The sequence below is a fragment of the Protopterus annectens genome, chromosome 2.part1 (genome assembly GCF_019279795.1).
Source record: "Protopterus annectens isolate FY-2018-M chromosome 2.part1, PAN1.0, whole genome shotgun sequence".
Classification (NCBI taxonomy): domain Eukaryota; kingdom Metazoa; phylum Chordata; order Ceratodontiformes; family Protopteridae; genus Protopterus; species Protopterus annectens.
The window spans coordinates 958,397,258-958,424,332 of record NC_056729.1 but is presented as its reverse complement, the minus strand read 5'-3'; positions in this window follow the sequence as shown (position 1 = coordinate 958,424,332).

The window sequence follows — 27,075 nt, the reverse complement described above, 5'->3', positions numbered from 1 at the left end:
GCCCGTTAAATAAATGGTGCTCTTCTATGTTAATTAAAAGTAATCTCAAAAATACATTGTCTTCAATGGGACTTTGGAATATAATTTTCTCAGGCAACTTTCTTTTTCCACAGGATGCACTTGTCATTCATGTATGTCTGAATTAAGAAACTTCTCTTTTTCTCACATCACAAATCATTTCCTGCATAATATTGTGATTTTCTGAAAGCCTTCTGATTGTTGATGATGTATGGTACCAAGCAAAAACAATGCTATGTGAGGCTTTTAATGCTCTTTATAGACTTCATTGATGACAGAGTTGCATGACTTAAGAAAGCTAAGCTATATGACAAAAAAAAAATAGTGTATAATGAGATAGAATTTATTTCAGAAGAATATAAAATGTCAAGATTGAGCTCTGCAATGCAAATATGGTGTTTAAAAGTGGTTGATGTTATGATTGTTGTTTCTGAGAGAATTCCCAGCACACGACTATTTTCAGTAAGCATAAAATATCCAGGACTTCTCTCAAGGGGTATTAGAATATGAATGAAAGGGAGTGAGTGTAACAGATCAACCATATCAGTACCTTCAGTTTTTGCAGTGTTTGCACTGAACAGAGACTGGTTGCTCCCCAAACTCCTAGTTACTAATGGTCTATATATTGTAGAAGTTTTGATCTCTGACAGTATTATGAAAGTATTACCAGTCCCAGCTCATGGTTTCTGTATTACATGCATTTGCTTTTTCTTATGACTAATGACATTCATTTCTAAATGTGCATGGCTCCTCTAGGTCAAAAATTAGAAATCAGATTTCTCAGGTTTTATTTCACTGGATCCGAGCAAAGGATCTAGTTAAATTTCTTTTTGATTGCCTCTGTTACTCATCAGAGACATTTCAGATCCTCCTTTACTCCCACATGTTCCACCATCAAACTGATTCGCTGTCACTTAGAACTGAAGGATAGCCCTAAAGAAGAATGTTTGCTCCGAGCTGATGTTGAGTTTCCATGGTACCCTTCATATACTTCTATACTCAGTGAATTGCCTCCCTAGGGTAGATTGGTTTTAAACGGGGTGACAGGATATCCAGATACCAGGTAATGTTCAATACTAAATGGCTACATAGAATGGTTAGTTTACAGAAGGCCTATGAAAAGAAATGTTTTATTTACGATGTCAGCACTCTTTGTAAAGTGAACACTGCAGCATATTTTGTCAAAGGTGGATGATGTTACCCCCATACACACATGCACAATGTTTGTATGCAGAATGGTAAAGTATTTCCCTTAGTCTTTTCAAAGAGCATCACTTAACTAAGACTATTGCATTTTTAAGTAATATTATTCTAGCTTTTAATTGCAAAAGAATTTTGGAATTAATATCTGTCTGTGTCACTACAGCAAAGCTCTCCATAGGATCATAGGATCACAGGATCATAGGAGGTTACTAGGCTAATGACCCTAGCCCTTACGAGCCTAGCCAAGTTTTACCCTTATGTCCATAATCAGCACATATCATCCCTGTCCAAAAGGGACATAGGTGGAACCCCTGGGTTGAATTTACAGTTGCCCATCTGATCATCCAGATTGCATTTGAAGAGGACCAATATGGTGATCTGCTTGACATGAAGCGGGAGTCTGTTGCAAAGGTGTGGTAACATCTGGGAGACAAATCTGTCCCTCCAGCAGGTTCTATTAATGTCACATACCAGGTTAAGTTCTTATGCACTAGAGTACTGTTAGTTATCCAGTTAGTTTTAAAGTAGTTTCATAAGGATATCATTTCTCCACCCTATACTGTATATAACCCTATGTCCTGACTCTTTTCAGCTTCCTTGACCTTGAGTAATGGGAAGAGTGTCACGTAATGCAACTTCTTTTCTGAATGCTTTACTCAGAATGATAAGTGGTCTCTGTGTTTGTTTTCATTACTAACATTCCATGAAAATGTGCCTGTAATTCTTACAATGCGAAGGTATCTAAGCTTTAGTCACCAGTCCACACAATCTAGTTATTTGAAGAAACCTACATTCCTAACTTCTCTCATTTCCTCCCGCATTCCTCTCAGATGATGTTTGGATTAGGTGGCTTTTGTAATGGCTCTTGGATCAGAAAGAAGGAAATAGGTGAGTGAATTACCCTGTTGCCGTATCTCTCTAATGCATATTTTTTGTAATACTTGCATTAACTAATCGATTATGAGCTTGAGTGGAAGTATGTGTGTGTGTGTGTGTGTGTGTGTGTGTGTGTGTGTGCGTGTGTGTGTGTGTGTGTGTGTGTGTGTGTGCATGTGTGTGTGTGTGTGTGTGTGTGTTTGTGTGTGTGCGTGTGTGTGTGTGTGTGTGTGTGTGTGTGTGTGTGTGTGTGTGTGTGTGTGTGTGTGTGTGTGTTTGTGTGTGTGTGTGTGTCCATGTGTTTATGAATGTATCTGTGTGTTTGAAAGGAGGCTGATATAGTTCCGAAGTTGTCAGCCCTAATTATGAACAGTGGAAATCTATACTCTTAAAGTACCTTCCTTGAGCAAATCCATCTTATGGAATCAGACACTATGTGGACACTATGTGGATTGCTAGATAGAAACTGAGAAGTGGTGTGTATTATGTGCGTTAAGGGACAGCATGCAAAGCAAGAGGTTATCACTCTGGGCATAACTTTACTGAATCAAGTAATGCAGCAACATCTTTAGAAACTATTATTCATTTAAAAATGCAGTAACCCCCCAAGAAAATTTAGGGAATGGATGGGTAATCTGCTCTGATGGATAACTCCTTCCTGTGACTGAGACCCAGAAAGGAAAATGTGGTGGGAATAATGTAAAAAAAAATCCCAATATACTTTACTGGCAAGGGCTTGGTTTTACTCTTATCTTACATAACTGCTGACTCTCCGCAGTGCATGCTCAGAGGTGTACTTTCTGGAAATTGTCCAACCCACCTCCAGCCTACTATTCCTTCCTGCTATTTCCTTCTTTAGTCTTAGTTTGTTTGCATATACAATGACCTCTATTTCTGCTAACTTTATCCTTTAAAAGTCAGTCTTCTCATTGAAGTAGGAATCTTTTTGAAGTCTTAAGAGTTAAATAGGGCTCACAGTTTTGCTTTCCACTTACTTTCAAGAGATTTTGTTGACATGGATTCGAAAACTACTTGGCTTCATTCAGCTTTCACCATTCGTTCTGTAAAGTGACTGATGTAGCCAAGTGTTTGTCTTCTCTATTGAGTAAACTGCAAGTATGTAATTGCTGTCATTCTTCAGTATGGCTAAGCTACTGTTGTGTATCAGCTTCATTATCCAGTTATGTAATTTTAGCCTTTAGAAAGGAGCATGAGGCCCTAGGTGAGTTGAAGCTGTCTCTAGCAATTTGTTACTAATTTCTGCTAGATATTTTAGGCAAATTTGAAACAGAATAGCTTCCACACTTTTTTACCATGCTTGCACAAGTGAATAATCAGGAAAAAAGTCATGCTCCTGTCCAGCCAATACAAAATGTCTTAATCCTTTGCTGTCAAAAATACATCATCTCTTATTTGATGTATTGATAATTTCATCAGTATCTGACATTACTGATTCCTTCCTTGAACATGTATGAACTTTGTTTAAACTCAAGGGGATGTTAAAGATCTTATTAGTACCTACACAGTTTGAATCTGGAGGAATTCAGCCATGTCCCGCCATTCAAATCACTTTTGGGGCTCTAACAATTTTTCATTCTTTCAATAAGGTCTGTTGTCAAGATCTTCTTGTAGGCATACCTCTCAGCTTCATAGAACAAGAAATATGGACAATGCCACAAATAATGAGGGGGCAAAGGCTCAACAATAGGGACAGTTTTTAAAATATTGCTCTTACAAGCTTAAAAAGTTGATACATTAACAGGTTTTGTGTTAGTATGCATTTTCTGAAGGATATAAAGTCTGAAACTTAAATGCCTGTCATTATTTTCTGACTTCATTCTTTGATGATTTGCCAGAAAAAACACAATTTTATGAGAAACAAACAAAAAGATATGATGTGAAAAACTGGACAGTTGAGCGGGCTTGTAGGATTTGCAGCTGAATGACCCATTTGCTATATTTATATAATGCTTATTTGGAATCAAAAATTTCCATTAGACAGCAGTTAATTTGCTGATTCCAAGATTTTTTTCTTTTTTTTTTTCTTTTTATGCCAAGCCATGATTGTAATCATTTGATAAGAAGTAGTGGATAAAGACTCAAGCATTGCTGGGGTGGGGGGCTTTGCCACTCATATAAACAAAAGATAGAACATATGAATTTCTCTTCAAGGCCACATTTTGTTCTAGAATTAAAGAAAAATTCAGCCATTTGATTTTTCATAGTCCTGATGTAGAACTTAAATAATGAAGTCATCCAATTAGTGATCTCGGGAAGGTAGCTTTTTTATGCAATTTAACATGATACGGGCCTCTCTGTATGTTGATTGAAGGTACAGCCATGCTGATAGGATTCAACAGCAGTTTGCTCATTTCTAGATAGCAGAAGTGGTTGTGTTTGGACTTTAGCTCACCTGAGAATTATCATTAAAGTCTAACAGATGCTAGCTCAATCCCACCACTTTTAATTGAATGTGGAGAATTGTAGCTTCTCTTCATAGTAAAAATTTTGGATAAGGCCTGCAATAAATATTTTAATAATGACTGTGTCATTTTTCTGAGGACCTTGAGTTAGGCAAGCCATGTGATCACGCTTACAGCTGCAAGTCCTGTACTGTGATAAATATGTTGGGTTGGCTGGAATTTTTTTTTTCTTGAATACTTTATGCAATGTTTGTTATGGTCCCAGATGAGTGAACCTGAGCTAGGAAAGCACTTTCTCCTGTTGGCTGGTAGATATTGAGTATGAGTAATGTAACAACATTATTTATTTTTGTTAATAGACTATTCATATAAACTGAGTTTATAGAATAAGGGGGTAGCAAATGACATGTATACAGCTATATTTAGCCATCCTCAACCCCTTTTTCCCACTTTGGCACATGGGGTCAGGGTGTTACTTCAACAGTGATAATCATCTCAAGCCAAGGTTTACACTACCAGCTGGCTAGCCCTGCCACTGTAGTTCATCCATACTCCTCACTTGCACACACGCTCACACCTACAGCCAATTTAGAGTGTCCAATCCACCTACTGCATGCCTTTGGAATGTGGGAGGAAACTGGAGCACTTGGAGGAAACCCACGTGACTGCAGAGAGAACATGTAGACTCCACACAGAAGGCACCCATGGCAAGAATTGGATGAGACAACCTCTTGCTGTGAGGCAACAATGCTAACCGCTGCACCACCGTGGCCACACCCATGTGTGTGTGTGTGTGTGTGTGTGTGTGTGTGTGTGTGTGTGTGTGTGTGTGTATGTATATATATATATATATATATATATATATATATATATATATATATATATATGGGTCTACTTCATTTCACCTAACTTCCAGTTCACTGACTTTCATTTCACTGACCCCATTTCACTGAAATTTCATTTGACTGACACTTCATTTCACTGACAGTTCATTTGACTGACAAGTATTATTAGCAAGAAAATGGAATATGCCCCCTTCCCCACTGTAGTGCGACCCTGGAGTTAGAATATATAGTTGGGGGGGTGTGGGGGGCACAGGCACAAATTTCATATGATATTGTTAAGTTTTGATATAATATTGCTTAGTAAAAGAAAAGTAAGTGGGGGGCTGTGCACACCCCCCCAACTATATATTCTAACTCCAGGGTCGCACTACAGTGGGGAAGGGGGCATATTCCATTTTCTTGCTAATAATACTTGTCAGTCAAATGATCTGTCAGTGAAATGAAATTTCACTCATTTGGTCTCAGTCAAATGGGAGTCAGTGAATTGGAAGTTAGGTGAAATGAAGTAGACCCATATATATATATATATATATATATATATATATATATATATATATATATACAGACCCACACACATGTAAGGTTAGCCGGTAATAGTTTCTTTGAAGAATTGGAATATTTATGCAATACAGCTTCATATTTATGTTAATAGCACTGAAATTATGTGTCTCAACTGTAGAGATTTTCATAGAATGTTTAGATTTTTACCTCATATTTTTGGCCCTTTTTTCATAAAATTCTGGTTTTCTGGCAAATAAGTGGCATATCATTAAAGACTGAAGTTAGAAAATAAAGACAGACATTTGAGTTTCAGATTCCATATCCTTTAGAAAATTCATGCTAATGCAAAACCTGTTAGTCTATTGACTTTCTAAGTTTGTAAGAACAATAATTAAAAATTGTCCCAATTGTGGGCCTTTGCACCACTTTTATTTATGGCTTCATCCAGATTTCTTTTTCTAAGAGGTTGAGAGGTATATGAAGTGGTGATAACATGAAGAACCGAGGGTGTGTTTAATACAGTAGGCATGTGTAAGAGGTTTTTTTTTTTTTGAATTGTTACTGCAAGGTACCTGCCATGTAATTAATTAAAGAAACAGTGACTGTCAGCAGTGGAGGTTGTGATTACTTTGACAAACTGTTGTAATATCACAGTGTGCTCATCAATGAAGGATGGTATTTTCACTTAACCAAAGTGGCCCCATTTTAGGAGTTTTGATTCATTGTTTTGTAAGATGAACTCTGAAACTGTCCAAACTAAGGACATGATGTTACAGCTAGATCTAAGGCCATGTTTCTTTGAAGTGTTATGTATGAGAACATGTTCTAGGAGGTGGGTAAACAGAACATTTTTCCAATAAGTTTGCAAGGGGTAGTAGTAGGAAGGTAGGGACTCAAACCTAGTGAATTTGCTGCGCATCTTAAATCAAATGGGACTAGAGCTACCTATTCAAGGGACCTAAATGTGGCATCAGCCTTTAATAGGACATGCTGGAGGGACAGATTTGTCTCCCAGCAGCAGCCATGTCTTTGGAATAGGCTGCCAATTCATGTCAAGCAGTGAACCTCTATGATACTGTTCAAAAGGACTTATCGGAGATAGCACCCACAACCTTCCTGGACATGATCAGTCATTAATAAATACAATCCTGGGTATTGACTAGAGTATCTGTGGTATTACATTGGGATGAAATGGCTAGACTTAAAATGACCTCCAGGTCGACAGTCTAGTAACCTCCTATGATCCTATGATCCTAATAGCATTTATGAGATATTGAGCTACTTGAGAACTGGCATTATTGTTATTTTTCACATAATTGTGGTAGTGTGTTGTTTATTATAGATATATGTATTGTATATGCTTTGGCTTGATTTCATATTGGGAAATGATTATGAAAAGAGAACATTTTCAGTGTCAGATAACAAAATAACTACCATTAGTGGAGCCTCAAATGAAGATGGTCATCACACTGTAATAAATAAATACTTGAAACTAAAGACAAATAAATACCATGGACTCCCCACATACGAGATATAGACTAAATATAAAAGTATAACCATAAATTAGCACAAATGGCAAGAACTTTACAACGTGGTTCTATAGATTGTATTCTACAATGGAAGTGTTTCATAAAAACAAGAAACTCTATATAAAGTGGTTTAATACAAAGGTTAGTGGCAATTTCAAAACACACTAAAACTTGATTAAAATTGTGTTACTTTAAAGTTTATTAAGAAAGCAATCCTTTTCCATTCATTGACTAAAAATAAATTAAGTCTAACTAATTAGTGGGAAAAGCTGAGAATCAGATTTCTTATTTAACTGCACATGTTTTGAGACTACTGTTAGTATATAACTGCACTGGATTTTGGACTGGATTCTGCATATCAGGTTTGGATATCTCCTCTATTTTCTGATCTTTGTTCTTATTATATTACAGTTTGCTTTATTTGAAATTTTGTTTTATCTTAGAGTTGTTTTTCTTGCAGTTTCAAAAGTTCTGGGATAGGGTCATTTAGAAAAATTCCTCTCCAACTAACTGAAAAATAATTATTATTTGGAGAAGATGAGAGACATTCTTCCTTAGAGAATGGGCAATCTGTAGATCATATCCTGACTGGAGAATGAACATTCTCTAGCAGAGTGTTAATATGCAGGTAATGCACACTGAAAAATGAGTCTGCAGCTTCATGGCACCATATCAAGCTCAGACTGAAAAAAACCTAACAGCCGCGAATATGCTACGCTCACTAAGCAGCGCTTTTGCTATTTAGTGAGTGTAAAATAATTAAAAAAAATGTCTGTATGCGTTTATGCCTCTGTGTGACAGTGTATGCATGTATGAGAGTGGGAAATCAATCAAGCCATTATCTTACACTCGCTAAGCAGTGCTTTTACTGTTTAGTGAGTGTAAAATAAATGAAACCAAAAAAGCGTGCATGTGTATGTGTGTGTGTGTGTGTGTGTGTGTGTGTGTGTGTGTGTGTGTGTGTGTGTGTGTGTGTGTGTGTGTGTGTGTGTGTGTGTGTGTATTTATGCTTGTGTCTGCATGTGTGAATGAATGCATGTATGAAAGCATAACAGACTGTGTGTGTATGTGTGTATGTGAGAGCGTGAAGAGTGAGAGTGATCCCTGACAGCAACAGCATCAGTTAAGAGGTTTGCGTACCTCTTGACCATACCTCTCAACTTCTCGACACAAGAAATCTGGACAGAGCCACAAATAACAAGGGAAAAATGACCAAAAATAAGGACAGATTTAAATATTGCTCTTATAAACTTAGTTGCTAGAACAAAAGGGTTTCCATTATCATGTATTATCTGAAGGATATGAGGTCTGCCACTCAAATCTATTTTATTATTTAATTACTTCAATCCCTATTAATTTGCCAGAATACTGCACATTTTAAGAGCATGGGACCAAACATGAGTAAAAAATTTAGACATTCTGCAAAAATCTGGACAGCTGAAAGGTATGCTCTCTTGACTGTTAGCTCAAAATATCTGGATAAACCTAAAATAAATGGGGACAAATGCTTAAAATAGGAACATATTTTACTTGATTATTAGGATTTGCATAAGCATGCATTTTCTGAAACAGAAGTGTGCATGAGAGACTGAGGGAGAGTGACAGTAAAGGCGTTTGCATACCTCTGGACCTTTCAGCTGAATAAATCTGGATAATGCCTAAAATAAAGAAAGAACAAAGGCTCCAAAATAGGAACAGATTTTAATTACTGCTCTTATAAAATTACAGACTTGCTTAATTAAAAGGATTTGTGTTAGTATGAATTTTCTGAAGAAAGTAATAATCTGAAACTCAAATGTATGTCGTTATTTAATAACTTCAATCTCCAATACCTGGCAACAAACCAAATATTTTAGGAGTAAGGGAACAAAATATGAAGTAAATGCCAGGATATATTTAGTCTTATATTTTGGATATAAAATGCTTACTCTAACACCATTACCATGTACTACAGCAAATTTGAAACATTAGGTGGAGGAACTATTTTACATAAAAAATGTATTAAAAATAATATAGCACTTAAAAAAATAAGTAAGTAAAACGCAACAATTTTACAGAGAGCCTGTACTCTCAGCACAATAATATCCTCCAGGGTGTGTGTTAATGTCTTTGCAGTGGTGTAGAGCCCCTTTGCCACTCCTGGGCAGACATTAATTACACATTAACAAAACCCTGTCGGGCATTATTGCTTGCTTATTCATAGGTTCATAGGAGGTTACTAGGTTAATGGCCGTAGGGTCCTTACAAGCCTAGCCAAGTTCAACCCTTGTTTCCTTAAGGGTCTAGAGAAATGGTCTATGTTATAAGCAGATCTAAATCAGCACCAACTGCCACTATCCAAGAAGAACACAGGTGAACCCCCTGGGGTGCATTTGCGGTTCCCATCCAATCATCCAAGTTACACTTAGAAAGGGTTAATGAGGGGCTCAGTTTAACCTGTATTGGAAGTTTATTAAAGGCAACCTCTGGGAGACAAATTTGTCTCTACAGCAAGTCCTGTTGATGTCACATGCTAGGTTAAGGTCTCTAGATGGAGTTAATCATCTACCATTTGATTTACAAATGTACGTTATTTTCATTAAGAAAAGATTAGAGCTTGCTCTATATGCAAGACACAGGTTGCCTCTAAGTAATCTATATGATACAGAGTATAGTGATGGTGATTTCAGTCTGTCCACATAAGACATGTGCTGAAGACCCTGAATGTTCTTTGTGAGGAACCTTTGAGGTCTCTCCAGTTGCTGCAGGTGCATGTTTAGGTACATACCAAAGGGAACATTGTACTCTATTATTGGCCTGATAAGGGAAGAGTACAGGGGTTATAACCTGTTTTGTTCTGGAAGCTATGCCCTTGCTTATGAGGTGAGCAGTGCAGAAGGCCTTTCTTACCACTGCGGAAACATGGTGATCAAAAGTAAGGTTGCTGTCAACCTGTGTGCCCAAATCTTTCACCACTGATTTAGAGCTTAGGGTGTTGTTTTTAATAGGGTAATCTGTAGGGATATCACCTTTGCCAAAGGGGATGATAATGCAGTTTTTTGCATTGAGTTTAAGAGCATGACTTTGGCACCAATCATTGGTTTGCAGAAGTCTGTTTTGTAGAGTGTTGACATCATTTGGAGACTCAATGACTGCTCCCAGCTTGCAGTCATCAGCAAACTTTGTCAGCCACAGACCTTTTGTTTTTGCCTGTACTTCTGAGAATTAGATTCCAAACAATAATAACAGTTCTGCTGGTGGAGGTGCAGTCAGCAGTCCCCTATTTTGACTGTATGTGTTTGTTCTGTCGGTGAGCCAGTTTGCAACCCACCTGATTACATATGGGTTGACGCCCAGCTGGGTGAGTTTTTTAATGATGCCTGAGTGGGGGATTGTGTCAAAGGCCTTGGCCAAGTCTAGGTAGGCCATATGCATAGATTTATCTTCATCCATGGCTTTGGTAATGGTCTTGAAGAAGTCCACCAGATTCAAAAGGCAGAATTTCCCTTTAATAAAACCAAACTAAATCAGGTCAGGTGTTTGAAAGTCTCCTATATCCTTGTTGATAAGGTTCATGATGATTTTCTCCATGGCCTTACAGATAAGGCTGATTAGGCAAATGCATCTATAGCTTCAAGGGTCGGTAGATGCAGCCCACTTGTGCAAATGGATGGCAGCATCTGTTTTTCATTCTGCTGGGACAAAACCAGTGCTTAAGCTGTGGTTGAAAAGAGTACCCAATGGTGTTGCTAACTCCTGCTTTAAAACATTGAGAATGCAGCCTGGGATGTTATCAGGTCCCACAGAGTGATGTTTTTGGCCTTGGAGATAGCAGTTAAGATCTCCTCTTTAGATATACTAGGTGGAGAGTAGGTAGTATGTATGTTTTGGGGTATATGTGGCAGGGACAGGGGGAGAAGTTTTCACTGAACCTGTCTACTAACAGGATGGCTATTTTCACTCGGTCAGTATATGTGGTACCATTCATAAACAGTTCAATGGAAATATGGCCTTTTCTTTTAAGGTTTCATATGTAGCTAAATAATGTCTTATGGTTCTCTTTGGCAAGGGATGCTAATCTAGATTTTTTGTTAGCTTTAGAGGACTTTACAAGATGTCTTATTTGCTTGTTCAAGCTCAGAAAGATGTGCTTCAAGTTCTGAAATTGTTCCTTCTTGCCGTTAAACAGCAATTTCTTCCTCTTATTATATAACCTGTTTATGGCAGATGTCCACCAGGCAGGCTTGTTTTTTCTTGAGGATCTTGCTTTGGTCCTATTAGGAATGACTGAGTCAATAGAATTGCATAGATGTTTATACAATGCATTGGTGTATATCCCAGTATAGTTGTACTTGCCATCAGTGGGGACAGGAACTATGAAGCTATTAATGCCTTCTCATAAGAGGCAGTAATTGGCTTTGGAGAAGTTTTTCAGCCTAATTTCTCCTTAGTGGGGTCTGATGCTATCATTACTTTGAAAGAGACTGATTTATGATAAAACTTCCACAGGGACAGCAGCACCACTTGTGGTTGTGAAAAATTCTACCATGTTGGTGAGTACCAAATCTTGGATGTTTGGGCCCCTTGTGGGGGTGCCAACTATCTACTCCAAGGCATTTGAGTTAACAAACTCCAAGAACCATTAAGCGAGTGTGTTTGTGCACATTTCATTTACCCAGTCTAAGGGTGGGTAGTTAAAGTCATCCATAACCAGAGTGTTTGGTTGTATTTTGAGCACCTCAAGTAGATCCAAGTAGGCAGTGTGGCTATCATGCTTCATGGAGGGGGATCTATAGCTGATAATAACTTGGAGAGGGGTCTTTCCTATAGTTATTTTCACATGGAGTAACTCTAGGGAATCATTCTTTATAACCCATCTGGAGGTGTATTTATCCCTGATGAATATTGATGCTCCTCTTCCTTTAGTTTTCACGCATTCATTTTGTGGTCTGAATGTGTGGAAGGCATTATATCTCAGTTTGGCCAGGGTGCTCTATGTGGCCTTAAACCAGGTCTCTGTACTGCACAGATGTCCGCATCTTCCAAGATAAGGAGTGCTTCCAGTGAGTGCATTTTCAGATTAAGACTCCTAGCATTTAGCAGCATAACTTTAAGGTTGATTTTTGAGGATATTTTTATGTCAGGAATTTTGTTTATGCGACATTACCTAAAAAAGGCACTATCAGGGAGGCAAAAATCTTAGGCAGTAGCCGAAAGCCAGAGGAAACAGGTAGAGACCATCTCTGGCAAAGCATCATGGTCAATCAACCATATTACCCCAGGCTGACAGGTACTGGATCCCCTTAGAATGACACCAGAAACTAAACCAGTTGTTGAAGTCAATTATTTTTTGTCTGTACTGAAGCATCATCCTAGATGAAAGTAGAATGCTGCTTATGGCTAGGAACATACCTGTCTGGGACACATAATCAGAGAGCTCAGTCATGTCTCTCTTCATATAGCCCAATGAGGTATGTCTCAAGTCATTCACACCAACATGGACTATGACAGAGTCATAGCACTGTCTGCCGTTTAGAAACTTGGGTGCATGTGTGATGTGGCGGATCCCATTAAGGTTCATTCCTATTTTGCTGCAGGTACTGTGAGACTACTACTGGTGTGCATTTAAACTTTATGGTTTTTGAACTACTCATCCTGACTGTATATTTGACTCTGGAAGCACCTCCCAGTCTCATCTCATGTGCTCACTCTATTGAGCATTGAAAGATCAAACTGGAATGGCCCTCCCCTTAAACTCTTATGCTTGAGTTGTTTTACATTATCCCACTCACTTACTGCACTCTACAATATTAAGGCTTTTACTACATTTTGCCATTTTACTTTTAAAATCTGTAATGTCCGAGACTATGGTACCAATCACGGGTGAACCCTAGGGAAGGCTTCTCAGGAATTAGCTTGGCAATAGTTCTTCTGTTTTTGGCTCATAGGTGTATTGTAGGCCAACAGTCAGTGCGGCCTTTATAAGCCTTGCCATACAACTCAAAAGTACCCAATGAGTTATTGTTCTTTGCTCCTGGTGAGAGTAGAAGCAGAAGGCCATTATTTTCTAAATGTTTTAGAAATTAGCAATCACCAGAAAGCCCGAAAATGATTTCTTATGAGCCAGTTCGGGAGTTTGGCATTACTGCTACTTCTTTGCCTGTGGTAAGAGAAGGAGTAGAATTAACTCTTGCTGATCTCTAATTTGGCAGTGAGCATAGGACTTGCAAGTGGTTTGGTGGCAGTTTTTGTGAGAATCTATTCAGGGTCCTTCTACAGCTTTTCTGTTGGTTACGTCTAGATGATGTAGGTTTTATCTGGGTTATTTACCAAGAGACGACTATAGCAAATATACCTCTTAATTGTCCAGATTTTTGTCTCATATTTTTGGTCTGTTCTACATAATATCTATGGTTTTCTGGAAAATCATTTATGATCAATGTCACTAAATAATGACAGACAACTTGATTTCTCACTTCATATCTATCAGAAAATGTACACTAACGCAAAAACGGTTAAGCTAGCTGCTTTCTAGGTTTATAAAAGCAATATGTAAAATCTGTCTCTGATTTTTGGCCTTTGTCCCCCCAGTTTTTTTGGCTTTGTCCAGATTTCTTGTGCTAGCACATGGAAAGGTATGTCAGCAGGTATACTGAGTACAGCAACATCTGTGTTAATTCTACTTCTCAGGAAGCAGCTCGGGATCAATGTTACTCTTTTGCATTTAGTGAGAAAAGAAGAGAGGGATCCCTGATTCCTAGCTGCATGCAGCTGTGCTGAGACGAGCAGTATCAGCTGTAAACCACATATGTGCTACTTCACCTTAAGCCCAAATTAGTAAAGAACTGAAATCATGGATTTGTACTTTCCAACCATCTCTGTAGCCAGCAAAATAAGCATCCCGAGACAATGTAGCAACTGTCTTATATTTACTGAAAAATCACCTATTACTTAAACCGACAGTGTATGAGATATGCAGTTATTCAATGCAATTGGAGGTAAAACTTTCATGTGAGTAAATACCAGCCTATCAGTCTAAAGACCATTACAAATGTAGCCAATAACCAGAGGTCAAGATGAAATCTTGTACCTTGTATCTGTAAGATAAAGACTTTAACCATTATGCCAACCCAAACTTTCCTAAAAGTCAACCAGTCAAAGAAACTGGAGAATGCCAGCATTAAAGTGTTTCATAAGTTCATACTAGGCAATCACGGGTAGCCAATAACCAGCCAGATACCAACAATGAGACACTAACCCTATACCCTATGCCTATGAAATAAGCACCTTAGCCATTACATCCTCCCCAGTTTTGACAAGACAACAAATAACAAGCAACACTATACTAAACCTGTCACAGACAGATTAAACAGATGTAACCAAAAGAATAGATCTGTTTATGCTGTGGCTTTTAAAAATAACCTACCTAAACCATAAATACCTCTTAAATGTAATTTAAGAAATAAGCACTCTCAGCAACCATACAAGCAAACTACACATCAACACCCACTTGAAACATACACCAAAGAGTCACAGTGAGTCAATTCAAAAGCCATTAGGGCAAGCCAGACAATCAAAAGTCTTAGTCATAAGTGACTCTATTGTGAGACACATTGACGCACCACTCATCCGGCTGGGCTTACTAAGCTATATTAGGAAATGATCACAGCTAGCTGCCTATCAAGTACATGAATTTGTCTCATCATACAAGCACTCAGGTCCTTACACCACAAGTACACATATGACACAGTGGTAGTACATGTCAGTGTACATATATATATATATATATATATATATATATATATATATATATATATGTATGTATGTATATGTAGAGAGAGAGATGGTATTATAGATATATGCCTAGGAGAAGATGTCAGGTGTACCTGCTTTTCAGGGGATGGCCTCTACCTATCCTCCCCAAGACTTTTGTAAATTAACATACATTTTGTCCACTCCTATAGTGCCCTTTTAGGCAACATCAGTCTTCAAAAGCTTTCAACATAAACAAAACAAAAACAGAATCAGGTTATCATAAAAGTATTGTTACTCAATGCTAGGAATCTTAAGAATAAAAATATACTTTTTACAAGAGCTGCTAACCTAACATAACATCAGTATATGCATCTTCACAGATACCAGATTCAAGACCATTAAGACCACACTGACAGTCGAGAGATTCAACACCTTCCACACCTCCAGGCTCACTGCATTCGATGAAGGCACCAAAGATAGGTTTATCTCCATTATATCTTCACCTCCAGAATAGTTAGACAAGATAAGAGTCTAGAAATTCTCTATGTCCATTTTACCATTAACAAAGCTCCTCATAACATCAAGGCTAACTAAAGGGCTTCCTGTATGTCCTCCATAGCCTATAATTTCTACCTATCTAGTATGGAGTCCCTATGCATTAAGCCAATTACCATTCTCCTAGGGGACTTCAACTAGACTTTCATTAACTGGGAGACCTATACATACTCTAACATGCATGCCCACAGATTTTTGAACTTCATCAATACAATCTCTCTGTACCATTAAGTCTGCATCCCAACTAGGGGTGACAAAATCCTGGACTTGATCCTTACCAATATGGAACAGCTCTGTCCCTACCAACTTTAACTACCTCTCTGGTCAAATCAGACTATATATCATCCAAAGCCATGATGGCTACCATCTGTGGAGGTAGAAGTTACTGGTTTTGTGGGCAGTGCCTCACAGCAGTAGTCAACATCGGGAAGACAAGACACTTTCCATTATGTGATTGATTCTATCCAAACAATCACACACATATGGTATATGCACTCCCATAGGCCATTGTGTACACTCTACCATGCTCTCATTAACTCTGTCATGGCTGCGGTGATACTAGCCTGTACCTCCATGATGGCCTTACGCTTATGCTGAGTCATGACCACTGACAAACCAACCTCAAGATGTGAGAGGCAACCATGTCTCCAATGAACACCATTACCATCAGGCCTCATGTGTAACTCTATACTCATGGGTGCAAGGGTCAGATTCTGACAACTAGGAGGTATCACACTTCTCTGACTGCTAGTATCCCCATTAACTTGTCCTCTCCATTTGGTGTGTGTGCCTCTTGGGTATCTGCAGGCATAGAGGTCATGTCCATGGTCTGTGTTGGGGATCACTGATCAGATTCTCTGTGTCCAACGTACACATTATAATCCCTGATTATATCAGCTCATTTCTGCCATCATTATCAAGGGTTATAGATCCTCCAACATCAGGTGGTGGCAGTTCTATAGACCTGGTACTAGATAAAGAACTAATTGTGAATATACCAAAGCACAGTATATTGTTTAAGTAGGACCCAGCACCAGAAGTATACATAAGCAAGAGGTGTTCAAATAAAAACATTAAAAACAAAAATATGTTTGAATGTATATCTTCTTCAGATGGTCGGGTGGCCGCAGTGGTGTAGCAGTTAACATTGCCGCCTCACAGCAAGAGGTTCTTTGGTTCGATCCTTGGCTGAGGTGCCTTTTGTGTGGAGTCTGCATGTCCTCCCTGTGGTTGTGTGGGTTTCCTCTGGGTGCTCCGGTTTCCTCCCACATCCCAAAGACATGCTGTAGGTGGATTGGATACTCTAAATTGGCCTTAGGTGTGAGTGCATGTATATGTGTGCCTTCCGTGGAAGGTCGGGCATTGGGCTGGCAACTCAACACTGTAAAACTCCACTGCCAATCATGAGCAGACAGGTGATCCACTGTGGCAACCAGTAACTGGGAAAAGCTGAACGAAGAAGAAGATCTTCTGTGGATGGTCATAGAAGGGGAATCCCTGATGTTTCTTTATACCATAAATTAGACAGCTTTAATAATGTGGGCAGTGATTAAGGGGTTTGGAGGACATAAAGGTAGACTTACACATCTCCAGTAGATTGTCTTCTTGGATGCATAGGTTCTACATCAAAATCCTTATCCCACACTGTGGGACCACATTGAGGTGCTACCGTTTCTGTTAGATGGTAGTTCACATGACATGCCCCCATACACTGACCCAACTTCCTGTGCCAGATGATGAACTTTTAGTATAGTGCATGTGATATGTTAGTAGTCCTATGACAAACCACCTAATAACTATGTACTCAGCCACTAACTGCATTAACATCTGTTAATACATCTTGCCAGGCATGGAACTGGTAGCCATGGCCATCAGCCTGGAAGTCTCTACATCAGAGAATTTTGTCTCATTTGTCTGATTTTCACCAAGGTCTTCTGTGTGTTTCTGCTTCCCTGTTTTTAAGACATTGTATTATAGATATGAAAAACAGCAGAATTAATAGCATTTTCCTGATTGGCTCTGCAAAATCTTTACACCATTAGTTTTACCCTTGTCCATGTAGCATGTTGTGTGTATGCTTGACATTTATATATCTGTTCTACACCCTTTAAATAAATAATAAAACATGAGTTTACTGAGAAGAAGAACTCACCCAACCCCCACAAAATAATACATATCTTTGCATCATAACTGTTTTCTCACAGAGTTAAAATATTTTTTTGCAAATAGCATCTATGTATAATCAATGAAACATGTTTTGTTTGTTTTTTTTGATGGAAGTGGTATCATAAGGTCAACAGGATAGTGCTGGACTGTGTTCTGAGTAAGTAGTTATGGGTATGTCTCTCATTATCCTTAAAATCATTCAGCCCAACAATTTCCATAACTTCTCAAAGCACATAAAAGTAGTGAACAGTTTATTTAAAATTATGTATATACGAATCTCTCAATTTGTGCAATGAAAAACATGCTAAGCATCTCAATGCTGTGTATATGCCTGGGTCACTGAAGGTAGAGAATTTATTTATTTATTTATTTATGTATGTATGTATGTATGTATGTGTTCATTCATTCATTCATTTATTAATTTATTATCATTTGTTTACTGGGACTGCCTGTCTAGGTATATGTTGCCCCTTTGCAGGGGAAACCCAGGGAGAAAAGCTCCAAGAACAAATACATGCACAAAAGGTACACAAAGCAAATAAGAAAAATTACAATAACTTTTAAACAATTTAACAGAATGAATGAAAACAGAACACATAGTAAAAAAGAAAAATGTTATTTCCAAGAGCAAGCTTTTTAAAAGTTTGATTTGAAGAAAAAAGTATTTTGGTAATATTTTGGTGGAAGTGATAGTTATACAGCAGTGAGCAGTAGGTGCAAGGTAAGAAAGCAAGTTTGAAAGGTAGCACCAGAGAAATAGGTAGAGGTGTCAGTACAGAAAGCGGTTGGCTTATCCACCAAATGTGGGAGAGGTTGAAATTAATGAATAGTAGATAAACTGAGTGAGAAGAAAGTTGAGGAAGGTTGAGGAAGAGGGTGGATGAATACTGTAATGAAGACAGGCTGTAAGGTGCCACATGAGTGGTCAACACCATGCCTCTGGGGGCATTTTTAATTCTACATATGACCTCATGTAAATGGAAATGCTGTACTGCCTGTTTTCGTAACAGCAGAAACAGGGATAGAGGACTGGCATGTCATTTTTACTCATTATAATACTGTACCTCTATTAACTCAGCTCACTGTCTGCCTTGCAAATAAGATGTCCATCAATGTCCATCATTATGCAGAAAATGGTGCATATTATAACTGCTTTGGTTGACAATTTTCTGCATTTTTTCTTCAAGATTCTTTGGGGTCAGACATTAGGGCTGGAGAAGGAGAAGGTAATACTCCTTGTAATCACAGAGGTGGTGTGAGAAAGAGACAAAGATATTTGTTTATCTCCTCCATACGAGGCTTACACAGGAGGTTTATAATGAGCTTTAGTGTAAGACTGAAGCCTAGAACAGTTTAGGCCAGTCCGTACCCTGAACTAGTGGCATCCCATGCACTGGTGAAGCAGTGCCATCACCATTACAGTGTCAATATGTGCCATTAACCTGAATATCCTTGGAGGAAGAAGTTAGACATCAGGCACCATCTATGTACTGTGACCAGAAATTATGTCACCTGCACATGCATCCTGCCAGTATATGACATTTACGGATCTTATACATTGCTCTTTTTCTCACAGAGACCCAGAAGAGATGGCAAAGAACAGGCTGCTGCATGGGAGAATATTAGAGCACCTAAGAGATCACCAGGTGAGTACAGCGCCTTCAGAATGTACATATTTAATATTAAAATGAGTATTGATTCAATTTTACAGAGTATAGCTTTCAGAAATCAGTACTCCTTCTGTAGTAAATTCAGTTGTTCAAAGGTAGGGATGACAGTCAAATGTCATTAGTGAGTGCATGTGTATGCATTCTGACTTATGCTTGAGGGCATAGCTCAGGGTGTTAAGTCTGTATTCCTACAATGAAATGATGTCTGTGAGTTAATTTCCACCACCTCTCCTGTGTGCTCTGATGATTTTAAATTTGAGTTATCTGTCTAAGCAACATTTTGAGATTATTTGTGTCACATACTCTCTTGCTAATGTACTTGTTCTCTTCACTGACAGCACGTGTGAGAGGAATGCGTGTCTCCGCAGCATTTCATCTTTGTATATGTACATTTGTCTCAGGCATCCTATTAGTGTGTCGTGGACTACAGCCTCCCTTCTGTTTGTCCAGTTAGGTCATCAAGTTAATTGTTTTCTTTTACAGTGCTGATGATGATGGCCATGGGTTTAGGTCCTTCTCTCAAATATCTATGATAACAGCCTTGTTAAATTAAGACATGTATTTATTGTCCATTCAGGTATATTAGTTGAAAATTAATACTACTAAAAGCAAGTATCTGCTTGATTTTTTCATTGTATTTTTACTTTTCTCTCACACAACCTCTTTGTAGCTATCCTTTCTATTACATACATTTATTTTATTAGTTTGTTTCTCTCCATTTAATTTACTATTTTATTCAGCAGCATCAAGACCTGCATTCATCCCTCAGGCAAAGCCTTTTGGCCACCCTAGGTGGCAGAAGCAGCAGCAGCAGCAACACCACCAGAACCGTCCATATCTGGGTTTCAGCCTGCAATTATCAGCTCTACACCTGCTGCCCTACCTGCCCCATCAACCACAGGAAGACCTGCACCAGAAGCTGAGACTGTTGTACCCACTGTTAGCTTTGCCAGTGGAGGTGACATCTTTGACTCCTATCATCAGCTGACAGATCTTGTGAGGGAGATAATTGACAGGAGGTTAGATGCCCAAAAGTGACAGATGGAAAAAGTCCAAAGGTGATTCTTTGAGTCACATCCCCCTCCACTACTGTCACTACCATCTGAGACATGGTCTAATGGTGACTGTACCCATGGTGGTGAGTAATCACTTACTAATTTACAGCTAGCAGGGACAGCAGCTGAGGAACTCCCTCCATCCCATTCCCTGGTGTATGCTCCTTTTTATGTCTATGCTCACTCCTGTTGGTTATACTGTCCTCCTCTCACTATTGTCTTCCCTCTGTTTGTCTGATGTCTGCTTCCCCATTGTGCTCTACTTCTCTCATTGTGTTGCCGTACTCTCTGTCAGTCTTGTCTGTCTTTCCTGATAACTATCCTAAACCCTCCTTTGGTTTTGCTTTCCTCTTCCTTCATTTACTTCTTATATTCCCCAACCTTCTTCCTCTTAATGGGTGAAAAATGGGTACCTGTCCCATAAAAAAAACAAAACATTTACTGTACCTTTCCCACATACATCCTGCTCAATCTTTCATTGTTCACCTTGTGTTCTAACCTCTGCTTCTGTCCCATTTTAATCTCTTTCTTATACTCCCATTTCCACTATTTAATCTGATCACAAACTATATAAAATCCCCTCACTCATGCCTATTTACAACTTTCATGTCACTTCTAATTGCTATTACAGTAGTGTGTGTTTGGTGTCGCATAGAGAACTATAGATGTGCACAGTCACTGCTACAGTTCATCATATGGAAACAGGCTAGGTTACCATAATTCACACCTCCAGTCTTACATACAAGCACTGTCATACACTGCTTATATTGACCTTTTTTACAACCAACAAATGTGCTTAGCATCATTGGGTGGCAATTGACACAGTCAGAAATCAAATGTGATCACAAATTTTGAAGTATTTCACTTTAAAAACTATTACACGCCCAACTATGGCTTTGGATGAGGAGATTAGATGCCAAAGGTGGTGTCCTGAGGAATCCTTGCTGTCTCTTTTTATTCTTTTATTCTGTAAGTGTGTGTATCACGATTACTGTGTGTTTCCCTGAAAGCTTTTCTCTGAGTTCTGCTGTACTAAGCATACATGTGAAGCATGTTTGACTTTATAGATTATGAGGGTTATGGTGTCAAACCCTCAATGGTCACATGTTGACATCACTTTTAGTCTTTTGTTCTGCAAGTGTGTGATATACAGTCACTTTGTGGTTTTCATGAAGGTTTTATCTATTACTGCTATTGTAGTTCAGCATGTAAGAAAGAACTTTTGACTTTACAGATGATAAAGGTTGTGTGTTCAGTTCCACAAGGAATTGCCTGTAGGTCATGATTGGCACACTGGGTGATTATATCATGACCTTTGTATTACAGTACAGGTAAATTATTCAGATTCTGATGCTGTTGGGCATGCATTTCTTTCATTAAAGTTGTACTTTTCTCTCCCTAGCCTTCTCAGTATCCTTTCTGCAACATTTTTTGTTTTGTTTTTCTTCATATATTTTGCATTTATACAAAGCAGAAGACAGATCAGCACTCCTGCTACTGTCCAGTTGTGTCACTTCATCATCAGTGGCTACAGCAACACTGCCAGATGCATCATAGCAACAATTTCCCCTGCCACTGTACTCTTTTCAACCCCCACCCCTTACCTCGATGGCTCCCGTGTTGGTTACTGCCACTGGCCCTGCTCAAGATGGTACAACAGACTGAGACAGATGAGATGTCACCTGGTGATAATTGGATGAAGTGTTGGATGACATTACTGATGATCAGCTGGATGCCTAAATTGTCCAGCTTGAGACCCTACTCTGGTGACTCATAGAGTTATAAATCGGACTCACACCAACATTAAACTTAGAACCAGGGCCCAGTGGTATGGGAGCCCAGGATGGGAAATAAACAACTACTGGGTGTCAGCTGGCAAGGAATAAAGCTGCACATCCTATGTTATCCCCCATTCCAGTATCCCACTCCCTTTTGTGTCTATGCATGCCAATGTTGGTTGTACAATCTTCCCTATCACCATGGTGGTTCTGGGTGCATGTCAGGTTACTGAACATGGTTTTAGTGAAAATAAACAAAATCATTTTTTTTTTGATGAAACTACTTTCAGCAATAGAGAAGATTGCCTTTTTTCTCCACTGTTTTGCAGCATTGGAGTTGATATATGAAATTCTGGAGGTGTGGGTGTTGTTCCCCCAAAAGTGGGGTGTAATGAGGGTTTGCCCTCCTTTAAAACATTTTTATTACTGCTGATTAAAGGCAGTTTTATTGGACTTTTTTGGTTTTTAGTTTTTTTTTGTGCTCACTAAAGCTACCTCAGCAAGTTGACAAGTATCCATTTTTCCTCTGTGCATTTGATGCCTTCCTCTCCATTGTCTTCTAGATCCCTGATAATATCAGCACCTCCACTCAGTCCTTTCTGTGTCATATGTTTTGTGTTCCCCAGCTATCTACCCTAACTGTTTTACATCCATAATTGTATTTACCTCCTTTATACTATTTGTCTTTATAAAGAACTCAATTTCAGAAAGTAATCAAGCCTTATGTTCTTTTAATTTGGTCACATAAGTTGGTATTCTGTATATACATGAAAGTGTATTGCTGTGAGTTTTAAAATAAGGGCATTATGATCAGAAATTTGGCAGAGAATACTATTAAGTTCTAGCATTTTTCATATTATGTCTTGTGAAATTAATATCTAATCAATTCTAGTTTGCATACCATAATTAAATTATTAAAAGTTAGAGGTTTGGCTTCCTTTAAGCAAAATGCATCCTTTAAATTTAGAATCTACATCTAATTTTTGAGAGCTTTAGTTGTCTAAGTAAAATGAAGTTTCCTCTTTGTATAGATTATGTGTCATTTAGTGGACAATTAAAGATTCCTAATATGAAATTACCTTTAGCATTATCTAGAATGATGTTTAAATGCTTTTTAACTGAATCTTTTTAACTGAATCTGTGCCCATTCCAGGAAACTATTGTCATTTGTCCTTTATCTCCTGTTATATTTTATTATTATAAGGGATATCAGACCATCTTGGTCTTCCTATTTTAACATTACATTTTTTCATAAAATCATAGCATTTCTTCTGCTCTTGAAAATAGGTTGAGATAGTATTACATAATTAATTAGATTCCATTTGTTTTTGTATGTTTAGTATGTGTATCTTGATGAAATATGTATTGCGTCTTACTTATATTTGAAGAGTGTAGCAGATTTGATCTTTTCCTTAGATTGTTTACCCATTAATGTTTAATGAAAGTAGTGTTATATCTATAAGTGGATTAAGTGAAGATGTGATATTATTAGTAATATTTTTGTTTAGCATATGAGAATAAATAATTGAATATGATACCTCCATACTATTTATAAATAACCATGAGTTTATTTATATTCAAGCAGATAATTTTTTTTTATTTAAGAATTTACATATAAGTTTAAATTGAATATATGTATACATGAAATTATCAAAATTCCTAGTTTAGTAATATAGAAATTAACTAGGCTATTTTTCTCATGTGGCCCAATCAACAAATTTAAAGATTGGTATGAAAATATAATTAGCTTAGAGCTCTGCAGTATGCGGTTAATAAAATTAAAAATTCATGCTGATGTATATGTCAGTATGTAGCTTTTTATTTATTTGTTTATTATTTATTTTATTTTATTTTATTTTACATTTGTTGACCGGGATAGTACGACTGGCTACAAGTCCATTTTCAGCATAGGCCTGGGGAGAAAAGCTCCAAACACAACATACAGAAAAAAATAATACAGGAAAAATCATAATATCAATTCATGTTCCAAACTGTTTACAGACTCTGTTCAGTCAAGCTAGTTAATAGATTTGTCTTCTGCTTCATTTTACTTTTGTTGTGATAATCCTCAATAAAACACAGATTTTGACCAAGTTGGTGTTTCTAAGCTACTGGTTTGTTGTCAGAGAAGATTCAAGGCATAGCTCTCAACTGCTTACCTCCAGTCAGACTCAAATCCAGAAGTAATCAGGGATTTTTTTTTAAATATTAATATTTTAAATTTGAGATGTTGATAGAAGAAGATAATGGCCGGGATTCACTAATCCACCGTGTAAGACTAAGTCTTACACTGAAACTGCAGTCTAAGAGTATGATGTCAGCGCGTCATGCATATTCATGAGGGCGCGCTGACTCAACTCTAAGGCTAACACGGAGTGTGCATCAGTGCAGGGGGCATGTCAGGCTTCCGAACAGTCCAAATATCCATGCCCCTGCAGTGCCTAAATTGCAAATGTCAACTGAAATGAGCGAGTCTGCTCAAACGTCCACATACCTGACACTACACTCCCCCACATTCTAAATCCCTGTACAAGTTTAAAATGTAAAGCTTTCCTTTTTTTTTATTATTCCCAATATAGCTGCCAGCATTTGTGCATTTATGCGTGGCTTTGCCCATTGCTTAGCTACAGTTAGCAGTGTAGACATCGAAGAGGGTAATAAACTATTTATATGCAAATTAAGTCAAATAGCAATAGCATAGTGGTAGAGCCCTCACACAAAGAAGAGGCATTCCCGTTCGAGTCCCGCCAATCCCCTACCTATTTTCTGTAGGAAATGTGTGCATAAAAATAATTCCTGACATTTACCTTTTAAATTTCAGTTAAAATGCATTGAAATGCCCTATGTGGTAGTGAAACGATATTTTATATATATATATATATATATATATATATATATATATATATATATATGTATAAGAAGGTGGAATGGTCATGCATACTGATAAATGCATAAGTAACATATCTTAAGCGCTACTAAGCAAAGTTTACTAGTATTAAGCACAGTTAAGTACAATTGCTCATAGCTTAGCACTGCTTTAACTAGCGCAATAGTTTTGTGCAGAGCTGTGCATTGTGCCAAGTAGCGCAAACAAAACATGTTCGTGCAGAGCTGTGCACCGCGCTAACTAGCGCAACATTGGGCAGCATTGGGCAACGTTGGGCAGCGTAGAGCAACGTCAAGCAACGTTGGGCAAAAGTTGAGCAAAGTCGGCTAAAGACAGCCACACCTCCTAGCCGGTCTGGCCAGTAGTAAAATAAAAAGCAATGACAGACCTCGAACCCGGGATACTGTGCACCATAATCACAGTACTGAACCACTAAGCCATGACAACTTTAAATATGGATGCATTTCCAACAAACTCATATATATCAATGGAAGCTTACCCTTTGTTAAGTAGGTTTGCTTTCAGCTGAGATTTTTCAAAACTGGCCAATCACAAATAAGTGCGGGAAATGAGGCATATCTAAGCTCCATAGGCGGGAATTTTTGCCATAACTGGTTGTAGCACATATCTGCAGACAGTATGGCCAGTGTTGGAGAGGGCTGTCATTTTCGAGTGCAACTGTGGGGCATTGAGGAGTCAAAAGTAATGGTTTGGCTCCTCGTCCATCATCATAGGTTCATAGGTTCATAGGTTCATACTAGGCTATCTGCCTCCATGCCCAGCATTTATAGTTTTCCCATAGTTTTAGGCTTACCCCCCCTTTAGTATGGGGAACTATACCCATTATTTTGCTGTGCCTCTGTCGAGCAGTGACACTGAGGTAATCCCTGGGGTATATCTGCGATCTCCCATCATGATGCAAGACTCCTGCAGGGCCAGTTTCAGGGCACTGAGTACAAAGCGGAAGCGTGGAACCATCTAGCACATGATCTCACCAGTGCCACAGGTGTCCCTCGGACTGGTGAGCAGGTCAGACACCACTACTCAGACCTGAAGAGATGCAAGGAGGACCAACTGAACCAGTGGATACAGGAGGCCCGTGAAATGGAAAATGCCCCACTACTGAGTATGTAGCCATGGAATGAAGTATGTAAGAATTGCTATTGTAGTCTATGTTATGGATAGTATGTCTCAATATCTCTTCATTTACTTCACAGCTGCAGGTGTCCGTGGTGCGAATCAGCAAGCCTATGCAGATAGGCTGTAAGGCTGCACCACCAAGCAGGTTAGTAATTATTCTGCATGTGTTGTCATATAAAAGAAGTGAGAGAGCCTGAAAAAGAGTGTTGCAACCCATTAATAAAGGTATAATAAGTGTTGAATAACTTCTCTGCATGTACTGTTATTTAAAATAAGTGCGACAGTGTTGTAACCCATTAATAAAGGTATAATATGTCTTGAATAAAAGACCTCTGCATGCCCTGATATATCAAATAAATGAGAGAGCCACTAGAAAAGTGTGTAATGTAATTAATAAAGGTATAATTCCTGGAGTGTGTCTGTGTCACGTTCTTCGATATGTTGGTGAACCCTTGCATTATAGAAATAGTACTGTTGTATTAAGCGCAGTCAATCCACACATGGGTAGGCCCATATAAAGTGGATGAAGAGAGTGCCAGTATCTGTTAAGCATATATACAGTCCTCAACTGTTGGTTCATGGCCGGCATGTACAGGTTAATCTGGCACAAGCGTAGCTTGTTATTGGGTTCCCCAGAAATGTCAGTGTGCTGCTAGAAATGTAGGGGGCTGTCAGCATATACCTGATAATGTCAC